Source organism: Aotus nancymaae, unplaced genomic scaffold (assembly GCF_030222135.1).
Source record: "Aotus nancymaae isolate 86718 unplaced genomic scaffold, 86718_ANA_hifiasm-v0.15.2.pri h1tg000059l, whole genome shotgun sequence".
Taxonomy (NCBI): Eukaryota; Metazoa; Chordata; class Mammalia; order Primates; family Aotidae; genus Aotus; species Aotus nancymaae.
Genome location: NW_026988473.1, coordinates 33,863,457 through 33,885,086, shown reverse-complemented (window position 1 = coordinate 33,885,086; position 21,630 = coordinate 33,863,457). Strand labels below are relative to the sequence as shown.

Genomic DNA, 21,630 nt, shown 5'->3' with positions numbered 1-21,630 from the left:
AGCATTACAAGTTAATTTTATAAAAATTTGACAAGGTGTTTTCAATCTCATTGGCAGATGAGAGAACTGAGGCAGAGAATGGTTAATATCTTGTCCATGGTCACACTGCTTGTCACAGGGAAGGCCAGGATTGGTTAAAAAGAAAAGCTGGGGGTCTCCTAATTCCTTATCCAGGGCTCTCTGTCCTCCTGCTCACTTAACCAAAAGGCAGAAAAAGCAATTTAGCTGTTGATGCAAGACATAATCTCCCCTCCCTGAAGTTCTCCCTGTCACATGAACCACAAAGAAGTCACCACAACATCCATTCATGTATAAACCTACAACGTTAGCCTCTTGAGTTAAAAGCCTCTTGGTAACTTGCTGGTTAAAAAAGCATTTCAGATTCTGTCCGAGAAACAAGCTCACACTGACATCTTGTCTCCATGTGCCTTTGAAAACCTGCTGAGAGTCCCTTAATCCCTCGCTGAGGAACGTTCCTCTGTACTCTGTTCTTCTAAGGTTTCCACCGTTGGGTGTGGGTATTTTCTGAAAGCTCTCTCCTTTGAAAAATTCCCATGCTTTGAGTCATGCCAAAATCAGAGGGAAATGAATGCTGCCAAAAGTCTCAACATTTACATAAGCTCTTAATCAGTCCTCTAGTTCATTACAGTGTGACATATCAGTTACACTGCTGTTCAGGCAAAGAAATGGGGTCTCAGAGTCTGCGGAGGGCCCTGGAAAGTTGTGTTCTCTGAGTTTTACCTGAGCCTCAGAAGCAGGTTCCAGCTTCTCCCTTTATAAAATTTCAATCTTGGCTGCATTTGTGTTTACGTATTTAGTAAATATTTATTGGTTTCTTAATATGAGGACCATAATAATTGATGGAGATACGATAATAAGTAAAAAAGATATGATCCCTGACTTCATGGAGCTGATAGTCTAGATGGACAACAGAAAATAATCAAAATAAAGGATACTGTGAGAGTGTGTAGCCAGGGTCATAAACTCGACCCTATCTGGGGGTCAAGAAAAGCTTCTGCTAGTGAATGATGTTTCACCTGAGATCTGTAGGTTTGGGGAGTAGAAATGCCTAGGCAGTGTAGTACAAAGCAAGGTAGATGAAGTAGAAAGAGCAGAGAAAATGAAGACAGATGAAGCCAGTGAGCTAAGCACATCTTTATTTCAGAGCTATGGGAAGCCACTGAGAGTCTATAGCCACTGTTTCTAAAAGAGTCACCATCCTGGTTTGGTTTTCTTTTTTTTGAGACAAAGTTTTGCTCTGTCACCAGGTGCCAGGCTGGAGTGTAGTGGTGTGATCTCGGCTCACTGCAACCTCCACTTCCTGGGTTCAAGCAATTCTCCTGCCACAGCCTCCCGAGTAGCTGGGACTACAGGCACGCGCCACCACGCCCAGCTAATTTTTGTATTTTTAGTAGAGACGGGGTTTCACCATGTTGGCCAGGATGGTCTCGATCTCTTGACCTCGTGATCCACCCACCTCGGCCTCCCAAAGTGCTGGGATTATAGGCGTGAGCCACCGTCCCCGGCCTATCTGGTTATTATAAAATATTCTCCCTGTATTATGGTTACTTCTCTGTCATCTCTTACCTTGACTGTCATGATAGCTACTATTTTGCTAGCACTATGTTTATATATATATATACATATATATATATACACTTCACATTATATGTGTTTTATATACATAGAGACTAGACACACACACACACACACACACACACACACACACACACACGGTCTCACCGAATCCTTGCCCCAGTTGAATATACTATCATTATGCCCACTTTACAGATGAAAAGAAGCTCAACGAGGGCAAATAAACTGCCTATGACTACACAGATAAGACAGGTTAGAAGGCAGGTCTCTCTGATTCCAAGGTCCAAATTTTTTTTTTAATTTTATTCCTGCTCCCCACACCCCACCATCCCCCATCCAAGTTTTTAACAAGTCAATACTGCAAGTTGCCTGCAGTCAGAAGCTGGGTCTTTCTGATTCTGCTTGGTTCACTAATGCCTGGCCCACAGGCATTACAGGAGTATGGAATTAACTTCCTTGCTTGTCCAAGCCTCCTGTCCCCTACTCCTCACCTAATCATAGGTGACACTTCTAAAGCCCTTACTGCATGCCAGCTATGGATCTAGTAAGTCATGCATATTTGCTCATTTTCATCTTCGCCACAACCTATGAGATAGGTACTATTATTTTCATCTTCTCCATTTTTCAGACAAGAGAACTAAGCTACAGAAGCATCGATGGCTTCACCAAGGACATACAGTAATAAGTGGCCAACGAAGATTCTAACCCAGGCAGACTGGATCCAGAGCTTGGACTTCTAAGAACTAGAGAGTATTGTTCCTCTTGCAATCCAGTCATATGAACCTCCTTTACGTTTCTTGCAAAATAAATATGCATTGATTTCTCCTCCAGCCTTCACAAATGCCAGTGTCTCTTCCTATGGATTCCCCTACTCCACCTAATCTCATCTTCCCTTGGGTTCCCTCCTGCCCATCCTCAGGACTCTTGGTCAGGGTTGGCTGCCCCCTCCTATGTGTGCCCCTCCATCACCCTGTGCTTCCCCTTCCCAGCACTCAGCACATAAACTGGGTATTTCAACTATAAGTTCTCTTATCCACCTCCCACCCTTGACTTGAAGTTGCACAGGACAGAGTCCAAGCTGCCCAGGTATTTCTGTAGCTACAACGCCTGCAGCTTGGCAGGGGCTCTATCATTACTGTGAAATGACCATACACATTTATAAACAAGTGGATAAATATTGAATAGTTTTTATGTACCCCAAAGTGCTTAGCACAGAGCAGGCCTCATTCAATGTTGCTGAATGAAGAACAAGTATATAGTGTTATTCCAGAATTAAATTTTTACTTGTGGTTTTCTTTTTCTCCTTCTTTGTTTTCAAAGCCCAAAGAAAGATGACATAAGAACAAAGATGAAGAATGAGACCACTGGTTTACAGGAAGGGTAAAGGAGAATGACTATACAGATTTTCCTTCCAACTTTACTTTGAGAAAACACACACACACACACACACACACACTCACACACACACACATGCACGCACACAACCCTGAGGTCCTCCTAAACCCCAGGCATTTGAGCAGTCTGAGTGCTGGGATCCTGGACTCCTTGTCTACCTGTCTCTCCTAAAGCTTGGACCCTGCACCAGCAGGCCCAGGGGCTCCACTGAGAGTGCTGGAGGCTCTGAAACGGAGCACGGAAGCTGGCGTGAGCTGTGATTGTTCCTGAGCCACAAGGACAGTGGCTGTTCTGGGCACTTCAGGAAGTACTTGCTCCAAGAGGCCCTTCCAGCTATTGTTATTAGGCCTGAGCATGCTGGGCTGGCACTGGGACAGGCTGCCCTCTCCAGGCCAAAGGTCGGTCCGGGGCACTAGGGGCAGGAAGATGAAGTGGGGGAGGTGGTGGGGGAGGGAGGGACAGATACTCAAACTAGGAAGGAGGCTTGGGCTTGGGCCTCTCTTTTCTTCAGGTCGTTAATGCCAGGAGCTGCCTGGCTCTGGGTTTATTTTTTCTCCTCTGGTCATGCACTGCACAGATTCATGATAAATCAGATGCTGCCAGTGATATCTTGGCTGGGCCCACAAGAACTATCGAGTGCGTGAAAGGGACATGAGTTTTACAGTCCAAGACTCTGGGTTTGCATGCTGGCTCTGCCCCCATGTGTGCCCTGGGGTACTTCTGAATCTCCTCTTCCTCTTCCTTTTCCTCTTCCATAAAAAAGAAATGATAACCAGCTTGAGAGGTCATGAGGAGGAGATAAGCTAAGATTAATGAACCTGTCAGGTATACAATGGTAGTGGGAAAGGCTAGCTTCCTCCCTTCTCCTGAGTAGCAGGACAAGGAAGGGGTGGGTGTCAGGGGGAGCTTGGGCAGCAGATGTCACATGTCGATGTGCTCCTCCCTAGCTCAGGCTGCAAGGCCTGGGCACTGAGCCCACTCCAGCCTGAATTCTCCCGACAGCTGCTCAGCTTCTCTGCTTGTCCTTGCACATGACTCCTGATTGAACCAAGAAAAGCCTCTGCTTTGCTCCAGTGACAAAAAAATAAATAACAAGAATGATGGAACACGTGTTTCTCAAGGCCACCAGCCACAGAGAAAGTCCCGACTTCCAGATCTGTACCCTAAATCCAGACCAGGATTTCAAACCAATCCCCTGCTGTCCCTTGGATTCTGGTAACTCCCATGTTAACCCTCTATCTGCGGCAGCTCTGCCCCCCTTGTCTTGTGACCAAGGTCACCAACCCTGTTCCTGAGGCACCAAATTGCCTGGGGGCAGGGAATGAGTTCCTAAGCACTAAGTCTTTGCAACCTGATCTTTAGTAATACTTTATTACTGGCGGAGGGAGGGGCAGTAAAAAATAAATTTAAAAAAAGAAAAAAAATAGTTTATTACTATATTATACTAATCTAATTAGTAATAGCTAATTGCTGATGCTAATTACATTACCAGTTTATTTAGCAATAAATAAACACTTATTGAGCACAATATGCCAGATGCTCTTCTAAATTCTTTATGTTAACTTATTTAATCTTCACAAACACATTTTGAAGTAGGTACTGTTCATAACCCCATTTTACAAAAGAAAAAATTGAGTTTTAGGGAATTTAATTGCTGAATCAAGGCCACAGAATCGATAAGTTGCAGGTAAAATTTGAACCCATTTCTGCAGATGTCAAGTTGTGCTTTTTTTGTTTTTCTATCATGCTACCGACTCCCAAACCAAATGAAACTGGCAGTCCGGATTCCTTCAGCAAGAATGACTCCTGATTGATGTAACACATGTCTGTTATGTTGTAAAAAAGTTTCCCCCCAGCAACCCTACCTGTAAGACCCACCAACCTTGAAGAACAAAGCAGGAGTCTGACTGCTCTTCAAAGGGAGAGATGGCAGGAAGCAGGACGTAGTGAGCCCTCTCTCTACTAAGAGCTAGGAGTGTAATCCTGGACCTGTCATGGCCCTCTCTGATACTCAGCATCTTCATCTGTAAAAGGAGAAGATAAAAGTGATTTGGCTCCAAACAAGATTCCTTCCAACCCTGGCATTCCATAATCCTAAGAAACAGCTACCATTTATTATTTCCTCTGTGCCAGATACTGTGCTGAGTATCTCACATAATCACAAAATCATCACAGCCAATAAATAACTGTGATGGAGCTGCAATTGTGAGGCACTGGTTATTTGCCAGGCTCTGCTGTAAGTATCTCACCCTATAGTATCTCATTTAATCCTCAGAACAACACTAAGAGGAAGGTATTATTATCCCCACCACCCTCAAGGTTCTAAGGCTCAGAAGAATGATACAAGTCTACTCAAAGTCTCCCAATCATTAAGTGCTGCTCTTGAGGTTTGAACCCACATTTTTCTGACTCCATAACCCATGCTTTTAATCACTGTGCTACTTCAAGTGCCTCCTCAGCATGAGGCAAGGACAGACACCAGGAACAGGCTCTGTTGGTTTTCACTTGCCCCACTGACTATCCATCTGCAGTTGTTTTTCTTCTATTCTGGTCATCAATCATAGTGTGACTTAAATGGGTCAGGGGAAAGAGTCTCCAGTTGCCATGCATGGCCACAGCAGCCACAGCCCACAGTCCTTTCTGTGGGCTTCCTGGGCAGCATGAGTGGAAACTCCTATCTGTGAAAATAAACTGACAAGGTTGGGGGAGGGGTCCCCTTGTTTATTTAGTCATCACTCCCCAGGGCTAAGCTGGTGGCCTGGCAATAGTGAGTATTTTCTCTGAGCTCAAAGCCAACTCCAAGTGCTCAGGGTGAACAGGTTGGGAAACTTGAAAACCACACAGACATCAGGGAAAATTCCGTGAGTGGTTGTCTGTGGTGAAAGGATGATATGGCCCTGAGTTTGCTCTCTCCAGGAGAACTTGGAAGCTACCCACTTTTCCACCTCCCGCCTCACTGAGAATGAAGTAAACCAAGAAATTCTAGGAAGCAGCCCAACCTGAAAGAGCTGGCTTCTCCAGGAAAGGAGAGGGGAGGGTGAAGAGGCCCAGGGTCTGTCTGTCTCAAGGGGATGGTGGGTCATAGAAGTCACTGATCTCACTGGTCTGGCCACAGACTTTTTTAATCCTGTGGGCTGACCTGCACCCAAATGACTGCGGATGAGATCAGAGATGGAGGTATCACCAGTCAGAGGAAAAGTATCCAAGTATCAGGAGAGATCTTGAGGCATAGTTCCAGGAGGAGCCGTCTAAAAGCAGGCAGTGTTTGAATTGAAAGAAACTTCCAATTAAAAAAAAATGCCTTTCTGTGAGGTCACTCAGTATGAGGCAGGAGAATAGGGTCTGGAGACAGGGAACATAAGGCTGATTCCTGCTGACTTCCTAGAACTAAATCAAATGGAAACACTTCAGCTATGACAGGAAATATCCTCTCCATTTACATAGGCCATACACTGACTTTGTAACGTCTTTGTAACTTCATCCTCTTCGTTTATATAGGGTGTACACCAAGTGACCAATGGAAAGCTCTAGAGCATATTTGAACCCCAGAAAATTCTGTCATGGGGCTCTTGAGCCCCTATGCTTGGCCCACTCTGTGGAGCATACTTTCATTTTCAATAAGTCTCTGCTTTTGTTGCTTTATTCTTTCCTTGCTTTGTTTGTGTGTTTTGTGCAATTCTTTGTTCAAGATGCCAAGAACCTGGACACCCTCCACTGGGAACAACCACAACCAAGTCACCACATTGTACTACCTGTGCTTCACTGCCCAAAAACAGTTGCTAGCATTTATTCAGAACCTTCTCTGCTCTATCAATTAAAAAAAAAAAAAAAACCAGTATTTTCTGGAACAAAACCACAAATATACTCAACTTTAACAAACAGTGTAGACATATCAAGAATTCCATTTCTTACCCACAAGAGGACCAGTCTTGACCTTTTACTGTGTGGTTTTGATTGCACTGGTCACTAAGTATTTTTCTCATCTAAACAGCAACATATCAATATATCATTGGTATAGGTTTGTTAGTGGTCAGTCATACTGGTATCATTTTATTCCTGGGCCCCGAGGGAATCTGGGATCACAAGGATCTGATTTCAAACTTCAGCTCAGCCATTTTATTTCTTCAAGATCCTAAACAAATAACCTATGCTTTCTGGGCCTCAGTTTTCCCATCTACAAAATGGAGCTAGTCCTTGTACTACCTACCTCAAGAAATTGTAATAAAGCTCAAAAGAGATAATGTGTATAGAAAGCATCTGGAACGTAGTAGGGGCTTTATAAATTTAATTCTTTCCCCCAACTCCTTATACTAGGCACAGGAAATATTATAGTAACTAAAAAAAAAAAAAAAAAAAACCTTGCATCCCAAACCCTACTCCTCTACCTCTGTTTCCTAATCCCACCACCTATACCCCAAATCCCCACATTCTGGTCCCCTGTGCTAAGAAAATATCTGAAAGTCTTCTCTTCCCAATGTCCATCAGGGTAGCTCCCTAGGTATATTCAAGCACAAGGCTAGGGGACCCACAATGTCAAGACCCTGAGAATGCACTGCCCACAGGTGAGCGCTTTGCTCCAGCCAATGTCTCAGTGACTCCAGCCCCTGCAATGACACCCTTTCCCCCCAGACACCACAGCAGTCTATACCAATGCCCTTCTTTGGATGACCATTTGATAATCTCTCAAAGAGGATCTTATCTATTTCTGTCCAACTTCACCCCTCACCCCAGGAAAGGCATTAACACCACAAAGAATGGTATCTTTAGCAAAAATGATTAAGAGTTCAGGCTCAGAAATGAAGCAACCTCAGTTTGAATCTTGGCTTTGTCACTCATCTGCTTGACCTTGGCAGGGTTACCTAACCACACAAAGCAGAATCATGACTTTCATGGGATGAGGGTACCACAGGTTATACTCACAAGGCTATCATGATGATTTGTAAAAATCATTCACTTAAAATATTTAGCACAGTACCTGAAACATAGTAAACGCACAGTATATGTATTAGTCAGTTTTCACGCTGCTGATGTACCAGAGACTGGGAAGAAAAATAGGTTTAATGCACTCACAGTTCCTCATGTCTGGGAAGGCCTCACAATTATGGTGGAAGGCAAAAGGCACTTCTTACATGGCAGTGGCAAGAGAGAAATGAGAAAAAAGCCAAAGCGAAAACCCCTTATAAAACTATCAGATCTCGTGAGATTTATTCACTACCAAAAGAACAGTATGGGGGAAACCACCCCCATGATTCAATTCTCTCCCACTGGGTGCCTCCCACAATATGTGGAAATTACGGAAGTATAATTCAAGATGAGATTCGGATGAGGACACAGAGCCAAACCACATCACTAAACAATTGTGTTATTGTGACCTGGCCATTGAAGATATATAGACTATTGGCATTTGGAAATCCTCTCGCAAAAAAAAAAAAAGGGAGGGACAAGGATGATAAAATTAAGAAAGAAAGAAAAATATTTTTAACAATATTTTTTAAAGAAAAGTGAAGTGCATCAATTGGTTAGGATCTGCTCTAGATACTACACATAAATTCTCATTCAACTTTTATTATACCTTTCGGAGCAAATACTTCCCTCAACAGAGGTGCAAATAGAGGCATGGTTGGAAACATACTACCTGAGTTTGAATGTCACTTAGCTGTGTTACCTGGAGTAAGTGGCTTAATCTCTCTGGGCCAATTTCTTTGTCCAGTAAAAAGAGAATTATGGTACCTATAAGGTAGCAATGAGGATTAAATGAGTTAATATATATAAAGCAGTAAGAAGAGTATTATGCATATAGTAAACACTCAATACATAATGTCTATTGTTACCTTTTATAGAAGCTGAAACTGAGGTTCAATGAGGTTAATTGATTCATCCAAGCTCACAGGCTTGTAAGCAGTAGGAGTAGAATTTAAATCCAAGTCGGTCTGACTCCGAAGTCAATGGAATGTTTCTTCCACTACTCTTTATCACATACCTGGTACAAAAATACCCAGGCCTTTTTCAAGGCCCGGAGAATGTGGGTCCTGGGCGTTAGAGGGAATGATGGGGTTTCTGGCAAAAGAAAGACCAGGAAAAGAGAACTGTTTTGGGGAGAAAGGTGATAGATGACATTATGGCATCAGAAACTAACTCTGCAAATCAAACAACGTTTTAGGTCATATTGCTGCCTGTGAGTACAGCTGGCATCCACAACAATTTGAAAACCTTTTTTGGGAGAGTTCCAGACACGCTGTTTAAATTTTGATGAGGGGAGGGGCAGGGGGAGTCATGGTGGCTGTATGTTCCTGTGGAGCTGGTTTTCCTGTGCACAGACCCTCCCTGGGGTCCAGCCATCAGGGAGGCATCTTTCCAAAGTACTAAAGCAAATACGCTGGTGCCTCTCTGCCGGGCCCAATGCCTTCAGTTCACGGAACATGAAATCCTGGAGTATGAGAAGGACGAAAACGTGAGGAAAGGCAGCAAGCTGGGAGGCCATAGCGGGTGGGGTATTTATTCAAAGACTTCACGTGACTATCAATGGCTGTAGGATTAGCCATGATTAATTTTCCTCTTCAGTGTTTGCTTAAGCATTGAACCTATATTGCTTTGGTGATTAGAAAAGAAGTGGTTGAAACAAAGCAGTTAAAACAACTACTTGTGGTCATCTCTGGGTTGTGAACTTACAGGGTGATTTGTGTTGCTGCTTTGTGTGTCTTTCTGTTGTTGTGGTTTTTGCTTTACTCAATTTTCTTATAGTGAAGCTAGAAGCTGATGTTTCAAACGTGTAAGGCATTAGGGTTTAAAAGAAAAAAGAACAAACATTATTGAAACCCAAACAAGAATGCTTTCACATGAATGTGGGTTGTAACTACTCAGGTCTCCTTCACTCCTGTCACAACATGTTGAAGACAAAATTAGGTAATGTCCTCCCTCCCTCAGTGAAAAGGAAAATCTGCCAAGATGTGGTGGCTGCTCTCCCTGGAGTGCTGGGCACAGGTAATTTATTCCACTAGCACCACGAAATCAAGGGACCAGTGCCTTTCTTTATTGTTGTTGCCCTTCAACTGACTAGCCTGATTATTTTTTACCAAATGAAAAGAAAATGTGTTTCCACCTGACACAAAGTTATGTTGTGTCAATTAGCTCCATTCAGGAAGGAAATGTTCACATTCCCTAGAGAAATCTTTGAGGGATGTTGATTCAAATGCAAACATATATGAGCTCTTCGGGGGTATAATTTCTTCCAGGAAAGAATAGACTGGCCCAAAGTCAATGCTGTCATTTATTTTTGTGTTTATTTTCTGGAAAGAAAGAGAGCGAGAGAAACAGGCAAGGAATAAGTTATGAAAATCAAGAAAAATAGTGTCAACAATTAAAACGCAACGATAATACCTAGGACAAAGGGGCCTAAAAATGGATTTTTCTTACCTCCCCCGCCATATTTTCCAAATGAGAAAGCTAGTCACAGAGAAATTAAGTAATCTGCCCATTGCAAACAGTTATATGATAATAGAAGCAGGAATAGAAGCCAAATTTCCCAATTCCGGGCCTGGCCCACTTTCAACTTATACACTCTGCCTTCAGGTGCAGGGAGGTGTGTGTGACCTACCCCGTGCATTACAAAGGCCTTGACATTTAAAGAATTAAACATTTGGATGATGCCTTGTGAGTATTTCTTCAAAGATAGTTCTCTCAAAAGAGTTGGATTAAAGAAGGCTGGTAACGTGAGGGGTCTGTATCAGTTAGGGTGCTTTCACATACCAGCAACAGAGAATCTGTCTCAAACTGGCTTAAATCATAATGGAAATTTTGTTGAAAATGCAGTGGTATGACCACCTTCAGGGGGTGCTTGTTCCCTCCCTAAATCAACAATGATCCAGTCTGTCTCCATCTCCTTGTCCTGCCTTGGGCAGTGGGATCTTCCTACAGATACTTTGTGGCCTTAACTCAGTAACTCTCAGGACAAATCACTTTCCTTCCCTGGACCTCAATTCCCTAATCTGTAAAATGCAGGGGTGGTCACTAAATAAGCCTAAGAGTCCTTCCAACTGTAACAGCATTTCTCAAAAGGTAGACTACGGACCACTTGCGTGAGAACAGCTACGTTTGTTAAAATGTGCATTCCTACACCCTAGCCCAAACCCACGAAATTACAATCTCCTGTCCTGAGAGCACAGGAATCTGAGGTTTACAAACTCACCTAGAAGATCCTTGTGTTTCTTGAAGTTTCTTGGAAACATTTGCTTCCAAGGCAAAAGAGCCTAAAATGGGAGCAAATCATAGCTGGTAAGCCAAATCCTGCAAGAGCATTAAGAATGGCTTTTACATTTTTACAGTGTTGTCTAAAAAAAAAACACACACACACATCATACTCACAATATAGAATAGAGACCTTACATGGCCCATAACGCCTACAATACTATCTGGCTCTTTATAGAAAAAAGTTTGCCAACCCCTTGTCTAAAATAATGAGATCATTGAATGGTGGAAAGAAAGGCAGGGGGTAGATCTGAAGAAGAAGTTATAGGGCTGATGAGGCCAAGAATTCCTGGGAGCAGGAGTTTTCAATGTTCCATCAGCTCCATGGAGAATCAAGCAAATTAAAAAACATGCTCAAGTTCTGGTATTTAGCTTAGAAAAATCTTTTCCAGGGGATCTCCTGGGGTCTCTGGCTGGTCTATCCAATGTCTAATATTGATATAAAGGGCAGCAGGAACACAGTAGAGGCTAAAGAAGGACCAGGTCAACCTGCACTCTCTTTGCTCTGAAAGCCTCCAGTCAGCTGTCATTCATATCATAGGGAACATTCTGAGGGCAGCCTGTGGTGGCTTTTTTCTACGCCTTCCCTCCACCCATACTGATCAGCTAAGGAAAAGGGTTCTCAGAGAGCCATTCTGGGTCTGTGAGGTAATTTCCTAGGGACTTGACCAGAAAGAGATCCCAGTTCTTTTCAGACAATTGACAAGAAAGGCTCTACATTAGGAGCAATAGTAGAAAAGACCGTAGCTTGTGAGTCAGACAGTCCTAAGGTCAAGTCCTGCCCTTGAACCTACTTATTCCATGACTTTAGACTTGCCCTGTGTAAGACAGTAGCCACCAGCCCCATGTGACTATTTACATTTAAATTTATTAAAATTAAGTAAAATTTAATATTCAGTTCCTCCATCACACTAGTCACACTAGTCAACTCACTATATGCATATAGCTCATAGCCATCATATCAGACCATATACATACATGATTTTACCACCAGTATAGAAAGTTCTACCAGGCAGGGTGCAGTGGCTCATGCCTATAATCCCAGCACTCGGGGAGGCTGAGGTGGCCAGATCACTCAGATCACTCAGGAGTTTGAGACCAGCCTGGGCAACATGGCGAAATCCCATCTCTACCAAAAATTGAAAAATTAGCCAGGCATGGTGGTGCACACCTATGGTCCCAGCTACTTGGAGGGCTGTGGTGGGAGGATCGCTTGAGCCCAGGAGGCAAAGGAGGCAGTGAGCAGAGGTCATGCCACTGCCCTCCAGCCTGGGTGACAGAGCAAAACTGTGTCTCAAAGAAATAAAGTTCTACCAGAAAAAGCTGCTGTGGACAATCTTCCAACAGTCTGTTCCAGTCTGTCCTCTGCCTTTCTTTCCACCACCTAACTGTCTCATTACTCTAGGCTCCATTGCCTTGGGAACAAATGGTCATTAAACTTCAACATAAGCCTCCATTTTCTCATTTGTAAAATGGGCATAATAATGTATCTCTCAGGGTTGTTGTGAGGATTATGGAAGCTAGGGCAGGTAAAATAATAAGCGCAATAGCCAATGCACAGAAAGTGCTCAGTAAATGGCTCTTGCTATTTATTATTGTGCACAAAATCTCAGGCTCACTTGTTGATATTCTCTCAACCTCCTCTAGGCCAGTGGTTCTCAAACTCTTAACATGCATAAGAATCACCTGGGGGCTTACCAAATTCCAGATTGCTGGAATCTGCCTCCAGAGTCTCTGATTAAGTAAATCTGGGGATAAAGCCTGATAATTTGCATTTCTAACAGGTTCCCAGTTCTTGATGAGGCAGATCTCTGAACCACACTTGGAGAACTGCTTCTCTAGGTAGCTCTTCATAAGCCATTACTGTCTCTTTGTTGGGGGGAGTTATTTCTTTGTGAATGTTGTTCTTTCCTGACCTTACCATGTTAACTCATCCCCCTCACCATCTTCAAACAAGCTATTTCCTCTAATCCCCAAGAACCCCCTTTGTCTGCCAATTTTCCAGCCCTAACTTGGACTCTGATAAACCTGGCCAACAGCTTCATTCTCATTTCTCCACCCGAGTGTATCGCTGTTTTTTTTCTCTGTGCCACCCCTTACACCTTGCTAATTTGTTTGCTGTAATGTAACCATTGTTTCCCTGCATTTCCCAAAGTGCAGGATGTGCTCCACTGTTGGACCTGAAGCAAATTTTTGTGGAATATCAATAATTTTGGATGATAACAGAGAAACAAATGACACCGAACCACATGGTAAGGAAGTTATTATTGTTAGTTCTCTCCAAACTCTACTGATTACACTAGGAGAAAGCCTCAGTCAGGAGCTGATATGTCTTTCTCCTCTTGCTAATAACCCTCCAGCTGAGAGCCAGAGTCATGTAATTCCATCATCACTGTCATCATCATGATCATAAAAAGGTAATGTTACTTGACTGGGTGCAGTGGCTCACACTTGTAATCCCAGCACTTGGGAGGCCAAGGTGGGCAGATCACCCGAGTTCAGGAGTTCAAGACCAGCCTGGCCGACATGGTGAAACCCATCTCCACTAAAAATACAAAAATTAGCCAGGTGTGGTGGCTCACACCTGTAATCTCAGCTATTTGGGAAGCTGAGGCAGGAGAATCATTTAAACCTGGGAGGCAGAGGTTTCAGTGAGCCAAGATCACACCACTGCACTCCTGCCTGGGTGACAGAGTGAGACTCTGTCTCAAAACAAAAAAAAGATACTTAAATTCACACAGTGCTTTCTGTGTTCCTGGCAGTGTTAGCAGTGTTATAAGTGCTTTATATATATTTACACATATTCATTCACTTAGCCTCACAACTCAATGAAGTAGACAGACTCATTCCTAGTTTAAAGATTAAGACCCTGAGGCATAGAGGAGTTATGTGACTTGCTCATGGTCACTCAGCTGGAAAGTGAGAGAACCAGGATTCAAACCTTGGCAGCATATCGAGGGCAGGTGCTCTTTAACCATAATGTTGCTGTGCTGGGGTTTAGCAATACTGTTTTGTTTTTATGTGATTTGTTGTTACCTTCTTCTTATATTTTTGGCAAATTTTGTCTGTTTGGGCTGCTATCACAAAATATCATAAACTAAGTAGCTTATAGACAACAGAAATTTATTTCCCACCATTCTGGTGGCTGAGGCATCCAAGATCAAGACACTAGCAGATTCACTGGAGAGGGTCCATATCCTGGTTCATGAATGGCACCTTCTCACTGCATCCTCCTAGGGTGAAAGAGACAACCTAACTCAAGGTGTCTTTTATGAAGGCACTCATACCACTCGTGAGGGCTCCACTCTCATAACCTAATTAACTTCCCTTACTTCTTGGGATTTCAACATACAAATTTTGGGAGGACACAAACATTCAGAACATAGCAGCAAGTATATTTATTTTCTATGTAGCTGGTGATAAAAGGTCTGTCTCTCTCTTTCTCTCTCCCTCCCTCCCTGAGATGGATTTCAACTGGAGGCCAGAAAGCAGAAGAGCCTGGAAATGCCATCCATGAAGGTCAGCATCTGAACAGCCCAGAGGAAAGCAGAAATGAGACTGGGGCAACCAACAGAGAATAACCAGCACAGTACCCGATGCAGTGTGGTACACAGAGGGCACACTTCAAGTAAGACCTCAAGGCCCATGTGCTGCTTTGAATTCAACTGAACCGAATAGAGAAACTGGTTGCAAGTAAAGGGTGCTATGTGGTAAAGGCAACTGGACCCTGGACCACTAGGGTTTCACTTTCAGCTTATCTAGACAAGTGAATCATCAGATTTCACTGCCCTCTTGGGGCTTGAATCACACATGTGTGGGAGGAGCTGCATTGCTGGTGCATGTGAAGTGTTTCAAGCTGTAATTTTATCCTTCACCTCCTCAGAGTGTCTAGACTAGATTTTGAAGGCTGGAAAAAAAATGACTGCAGCTTTCTGTGGTCCTCAAACAAGTGGGAATTCCTGGCTGGGGCCCTTTTCCCAGAGTACACAGGAGCAAATCCCCAGAAGCAGCAGCAGCAGCAGCCTTGACTTGAAGGATGAAGATAAAAAGGGAAAAGAGATACCGCCTTTAAAAGTCTCCATAGGAAAGATACTGCAGTCAAGCACTAGCAGTAGAAATATGAAGCAATCCTACTGGTGCTCTGCAGGAAAAGTTTTTAAATAACTCTTTATTAGTAATATTAATATTAATGATAATACTGAATCTTCATAGCACATTTATTATATACTGAGCACTATGGTAAGCATTTTACTGACTTAGCTGCATTTAATCTCCACAATTGCCCTGTGGAGTAAGATTAACCCTAGTTTTAAAAATAGAAAAATGATGCTTTGAAAGGCAAACAGAATATGGTCTTAGCTGCAGTTGCTTGAACATTTATTATGTGCTTGCCGTAGGGCTGGGTATCCCAGCAGTTCTCAAATTGCAGTTCATGGGCCTCTCTGGGTTCCCAGCAGGTTCTCCTTACAGGAGATCTACAGGGTCGAAACAATATTCATAAAAACACTAAGGCAGTGTTCGCCTTTTCCATTGTATTGCTGCCAGCATCATAGAACAAATCAAGGCAGTGCACCAAACTGCACTCGTAGTCATTGAGTTCTTCAAGGCCACCCACTTGCAGTAGAAGAATGTGGCCAGTCATATGAGCATGTCTTTGATGAAGCAGGATCATTTTAAATTTTATTAAATTTTAACCCTTGAGCACGCGAACATCTTTTTAAGATTTTGCACAAGGAAACAGGAAGAACTCATAAGGCATGTCCAAGTACTATAGTTGTCTCAAAGAAAAAGCACCTACACAGTTGTTGAATTTCAATCTGAACTAAGCTCAGTTTTCATAGATCACCATTTGCACTTGAAAGAACAAAAGAGAAACTATGGGTGTTCAGACTCATGTAGCTGGCAGACATATTATCAAAACTAAGTGAGCCTCTTACTTCAAAGAAAACAGCTTAGCTGGGCACAGTGGCTCACACCTGTAATCCCAGCACTTTGGAAGGCCAAGACAGGTGGATTACGAGATCAGGAGGAGTTCGAGACCAGTCTGATCAATATGGTGAAACCCTGTCTCTACTCAAAATACAAAATTTAGCCAGGTATGGCGGCACATGCCTATAGTCCCAGCTACTCAGGAGGCTGAGGCAGGAAAATCACTTGAACCTGAGAGGCAGAGGTTGCAGTGAACCAAGATCACTCCATTGCACTCCAGCCTGGGTGACAGAGTGAGACACTGTCTAAAAAAGAAAAGAAGAAGAAAAAGAAAACAGCTAACCATGTTTGTTGCCAATAGTAACATTTGAACTTTCATGTGAAAATTTGAATTTTGGAAAATATATATGTCACTTGCTTCCCAATATACTAAGACTTTTCTAATCAGATCTGTGCTGGCATTAAAGAATGTGATCCTTCATCAACATTTAGAAGATCTGTATAATTCAGTGAATCAATATTTTTTAAATGACCACTGTATCAAACTGCAAAATCGTGCAAGGTAAACATTGATTGAACGCATAAAATGGCCAGTGGATTTTAAGGTAATATAGTGTGAAAATTTCATTTGCATAGTTTCAGATTCTATATTACAACTACCTTTTAAGAAACTTGCAGTCAAGTTTTGATGTAATATCCAAAAAAGGCTATTAAAACATACCTCCTTTTACTAAATACATACCTGCACAAAGCTAATTTTTTTCCTATACTGCAACCAAAACAATCTATGGCAACACATTGAATGCCAAGGAGATTATGAGAATCTGTCTTAAGTCACACATTAAAAAGATTTATAAAAATGTTGCTGTTCTCACTGTATTTTTTGGGGGAAAATACAGTTATTTATCATTAAAAAGTTAATTATGTAACATGCAGTCAGCTCACTATTAAATAAGTGATATTAAAATTTTGCAGTTATAATTTCTACTATAACAAATGTTGATAAATATAACCCACACTTAAAAATTTTTTAAATTTAATCTTTGAAGTCACAATAATTTTTAAATCTTGGAGTCCTCAATAATTTAAAAAGGGTCCTGAAGCCAAAGTCTTTGAGAAGCACTGTTTCATCAAAATTTCATCAATTCAATGTGATCCCAGAGCTAAGAGCTTTTTAGGGGCTTAGAAAATATATAAGCCTCAGGTAGAAAAACAGTTGTTGGCTCCAAAACTACAAAAGAAAACAATAAAAATTAAAATGAATAAATGTTTAATTAAATGTCTACAAAAATGCACCAACATGCCAACTTAATTAACTGTTAAAATTTAATATTCATAAAGATTTCATTACATCGAATGCAATTTATATATTCAATTTTCTCACTTCACGCATTCCCCTAAGTATACACAGTGATTGTTGGGAACTCATAGCCAATCATAAATTAAATGAAAGTTACATAGAGCCAAATAATTTCTAAAGCACAATATAAAGGCCCTTACAAAAAAAATTTAAAGCCAAAAAGTATATTTAATGTGGGATATGGGTGCAGTTAGTATATTTGATATGTTGTATGGTAAGGCCTCCAAAAGTCAGAATATGAGGGTCTCATGAAGGCCCTGCTTTAAACACAGCATCTCATTTCCTTTAAATTACACACCTCCTGAGAAAGATTCTGGTGAAAGCAGATATCCTCACTAGGCTAAGGAGATACCTTACCAGGCAAAACACTTCCCCCTGACCTTTGGCAGGCCTGGGGAAGAGAAACACATAATGTAAATACCATAAACCCATCAGAAGAGCAAGAAAATCATGAAAGAAAGAAAGGCCAGACGCTGTTCTTTGGAACCCAGTAGTGGCACAGCCAGCCAGGTTTCTGTCCCCTAGGCAGAACAGCATCTCACACCCAGACTGTCTTCGTTGAGCAAAGCAGGACCAATAGCTTAGCAGAGCCCCAGGCATCTCACTGGGGAAAGAGAATGTTTGACAGAAATGTCTGACGTTACTTTCTAAAGGCTAGCCAGCTTAAAGCACAAAGTCCCTCAGTGATCCTCCCCACCTCTATTCTGGGTCCCTTGCCCTCACTAGTATCTCAGGACTAGGATCCCTTGCTGACCCGCAGTGCTCAGGATCACAAAGACCTCTCTCAACTTCATTCCCTTGGAAAGTGTCTTCTCAGCTTCCTGTCATTCTCTCACCCCACTGACCGCGGTGAAGCAGTGTTGTCTGCCATCCAACTTTGAGATGTCAAGACTCAGACAATGTGGTTGCCTTTTAGAAGAGCTCCAGGAATGGGATATCCCACAGTATTGCAGGTTGCTTATTTTCTTTCTCACCTGATTTTTCTGTAGTTTCCACTATAAATGCATTTGCTTTAATTTAGGCATTTGTTTAAAAGATCTGAGTAAAGTAACTGGCTCATAATGGGTCTTTGATAAATAGTGATCACTATTATTTGGCAATTCATCACACAGTGCCCTAACTTTTGCATGGAAATCAGGAGATCTTCACTGTCAAGAGTGAATATATTCATTTTCATTTCCTGCAACTGCCTACTTTCGTTAAATAAAAAATAGAAAAATGGAAAAACAGTTATAAAATGTGCAATGTATTTGAAATGTTTCATTTAACAAGCCAATGCTTTAATTACACATACACATGCGAAACCAAAATACAATAGAATTGTGCAATTGACAAGATTTATGGAAAGCAAATAATGGGTTGTGAACATATTGTGTTAGCAAGGTGGCCTAGTAAGGACAAAACTGTGGAGCTTTCTGATGTACACCTCTTTCAATCCTTTCCCTGAAGCTCTGTGACTCAATGGCATTATTTGGAGATTAAAAACAAGTCTAAAATTGAGTTTTGTTGCCAAATTGTTTCCCTTAAACACCTCCTTTTGTCACCACCAATAGGTTCTGATTGCACTATTAGCCTTTATTCCTTTATTATTATTGGCATTTTTCCATGCAAATGTTTAGGTTCCTGACCAGAGTAAAAGGGTCATACACTGCTATGATTTTTCATGCTTGTAACAGACATGTAACATATTAATTGAACTACTGATCTTTTTTTTAAGAAAAAAACTAGCTAACAAAAAATTGATCTCTCTTAACCATAAATTGGTACCTTTTCTTTACCATCCCAACTCATATACATCCTCCTCGTCAAGCCTACTCTATGATATGGAAAAAGAACTCTCAAATCAATGCTTTCTCTTTGCTTTCTGTCCAAACCCTTTTGAGTAAGGACACTGCCCCTTCCCGTTACCCTCTCCCCAGAAGGCAAACATGAATCTCCTGGCAGCTGCTCCGTTTATCCCTCCTGAGGCAGACACCGCCTTTCATTGTTATTTCAGTTGATCCAGTTGTGAATAAGGCATCAGATGCACTTTCTCTGAACATTCAACCTCTAATCGCTGAACAGCAAGAGGTTTGGATGATGTCTCTGGCAAGAATCCTCTCCCATCTGCTTCTAGTTCAGGGCCGACCTTTGACAGCCCTCCATCCATGACTCTAAGTGGTGTGGAAACTGCTCTGGTCTCTGGCAAGCTGATGTGGTCCAAGGGAGCTGTTTATTTTTCCTAGCAAGGCGGAGGAGGGATTTTGTGTCTCAGCATCATGTAGACTTAAGCTTATCACCAATTTCTCCAGAACAGGTGTGTCTCATTTTGACATAGAGAAGTTCTGTTATCAGATGCAAAAGGCCTTTTAAATTATGATTTTGCTCTAAGGAAACAAGAGTAGTTTTAAAGATAGAAGTGACCAGCATCTCCAGATCTCCCTGGAAGACATCATAAAAGATGTCCCATCCTCACGGTTATCTCATCCCATTCCCTTTAGTTGAAGCCAATACTTACTGTCTAGAAAACAAAAATTGCTTCCTAATTGTTCTACCTGCCTCCTTTGTTGCCCTTGCCATCCATTTTTCACTTGCTGCCAGACTGATGCTTTTGAAGTCTGAGCATCACTACCACCCTCACTTAAATACCTGTAATAGCTCTTCATTGTTTATAGGAGAAAGTACATGTTCTTAGCAAACATACAAGGCTCTCTGTAATTCTTCACTACCTATTCAACTTCAAACCCTTCTCCCTTACCTTCTCTACTCTCTTGACCACTCTAACCAAGTGATACCCTCTGGCCTCTTAGCTACAGTGGCAAATTCAGGTGCCTACAAGAACCAAGGTTATGATAACAAGTATGAGAACTGGAAGAGATAGAACAGTAGGAACTAGTAGAGTCTGTGAACTGAGTTATCTCACTTTTTTAGAGAAGTTAGGCCAAACCAGGCATAAACATAGTTTATATTTGGCCCATGGTGACAGATGAAGACTCTCACTCCAGGTTTTCACTCATGCTAATCCGAGTGCCTGAAAAGGCCTCCTGTGTTCCTCACCACTGCTACTTCTTCACCAAGCTCATTATTTATCTCACAGAGCTCAGTTCCAATACCATCTCCCTCAGAAATCTTCCTGGTATTCAGTCTGGGTTAGTTGTCCTCCTCCAGCTCTCAAAGCCATCTCTGGCCCCTTTGTGACAGCAGTAACCACACTGTTACTTGCCTGACACCATTGCTTACCTGACTCCTTAGTAGACCAGGACTTTCTTACTGAAAGCGAATGTCTTACTCTCCCTGAGTAAGTACACAGAGTAAATGCTTATAGCAGACATGTGTTTTGCCTTCTTCCCTATTCATGGAAATAGCAGCTGCTAGTCTCCTTTAAAAAAACTGTTCTTTCTCTGTTCCTTGTGGTTTAGGCAAAGCTGTTAAACCAGAGGACTCCATCCCTATCCTAGGAGAGGGGATATGACCCAAGATGGACAAATCTATTTTTTTTTTAAAACCCAGGAATGAACAGGGTTCAAAAAGAATGAAAGGCAACTGGAGCTAGGTCACCTGGTGGCAGCACTCTAGAAGAGCTACAAGTGCCATGGTTCCTAGATTCTATTCTTCCCAAGGTTTTGTACCACTGAGTGTTTGCTGTGTAACAAATAATCCCAAAACTTAGAAGTATAAAATAATATCTATTTGTTTATCTCAAAATTCTCGGTGTTAGCAATTTGAACTTGGTTAGGCTGGGCATTTCTCTTGTCTTGGAGGGATTCACACATGCATCTACAATTGGCTGTTAGTGAATAGGAAACTTGCTGGTCTAGGGTGGCTTCAGCTGGGACTTGCTGTTTTCCAGCACTCTAGCCTGAGCTTATTCACATACAGCTTTGCATATTTCCAAGAAAGGGAATAGAAACACACAAGATCTGTTGAGGCCTAGCCTCAGACTGGGCATATCACCATTTCCACTGCATTCTATTGGCCAAAGTAAGTCATAGGATCAGCCTAGATTCAAGAGGATGAAAGCTAGGTTCTCCTTCTTGATAGAAGGAGTTGCAAAGTCATGTTCTAAAGGGTGTGGATGGAGAGAGGGTGGAAAAATATGGTCATATCTGCAAAATATCACAGCTTTG

General features: G+C 42.1%; 1 protein-coding gene across 6 annotated transcripts in view; it reads right to left on the bottom strand.

Moving 5' to 3' along the window:
• CCDC34 (coiled-coil domain containing 34) overlaps positions 1-21,630 on the bottom strand; it is a 327,538-nt gene that overhangs the window by 177,001 nt on the left and 128,907 nt on the right. For 5 of the 6 annotated variants that reach the window (XM_064365087.1, XM_064365088.1, XM_064365090.1 and 2 more), the window contains one exon: positions 11,177-11,237. The exons of the other annotated variant lie outside the window; for it this stretch is intronic. The gene's annotated coding sequence lies outside the window, so the exon portion shown is untranslated. Of the gene's footprint in view, positions 1-11,176; positions 11,238-21,630 lie in introns of those variants that run through there. 6 annotated transcript variants of the gene reach the window in all.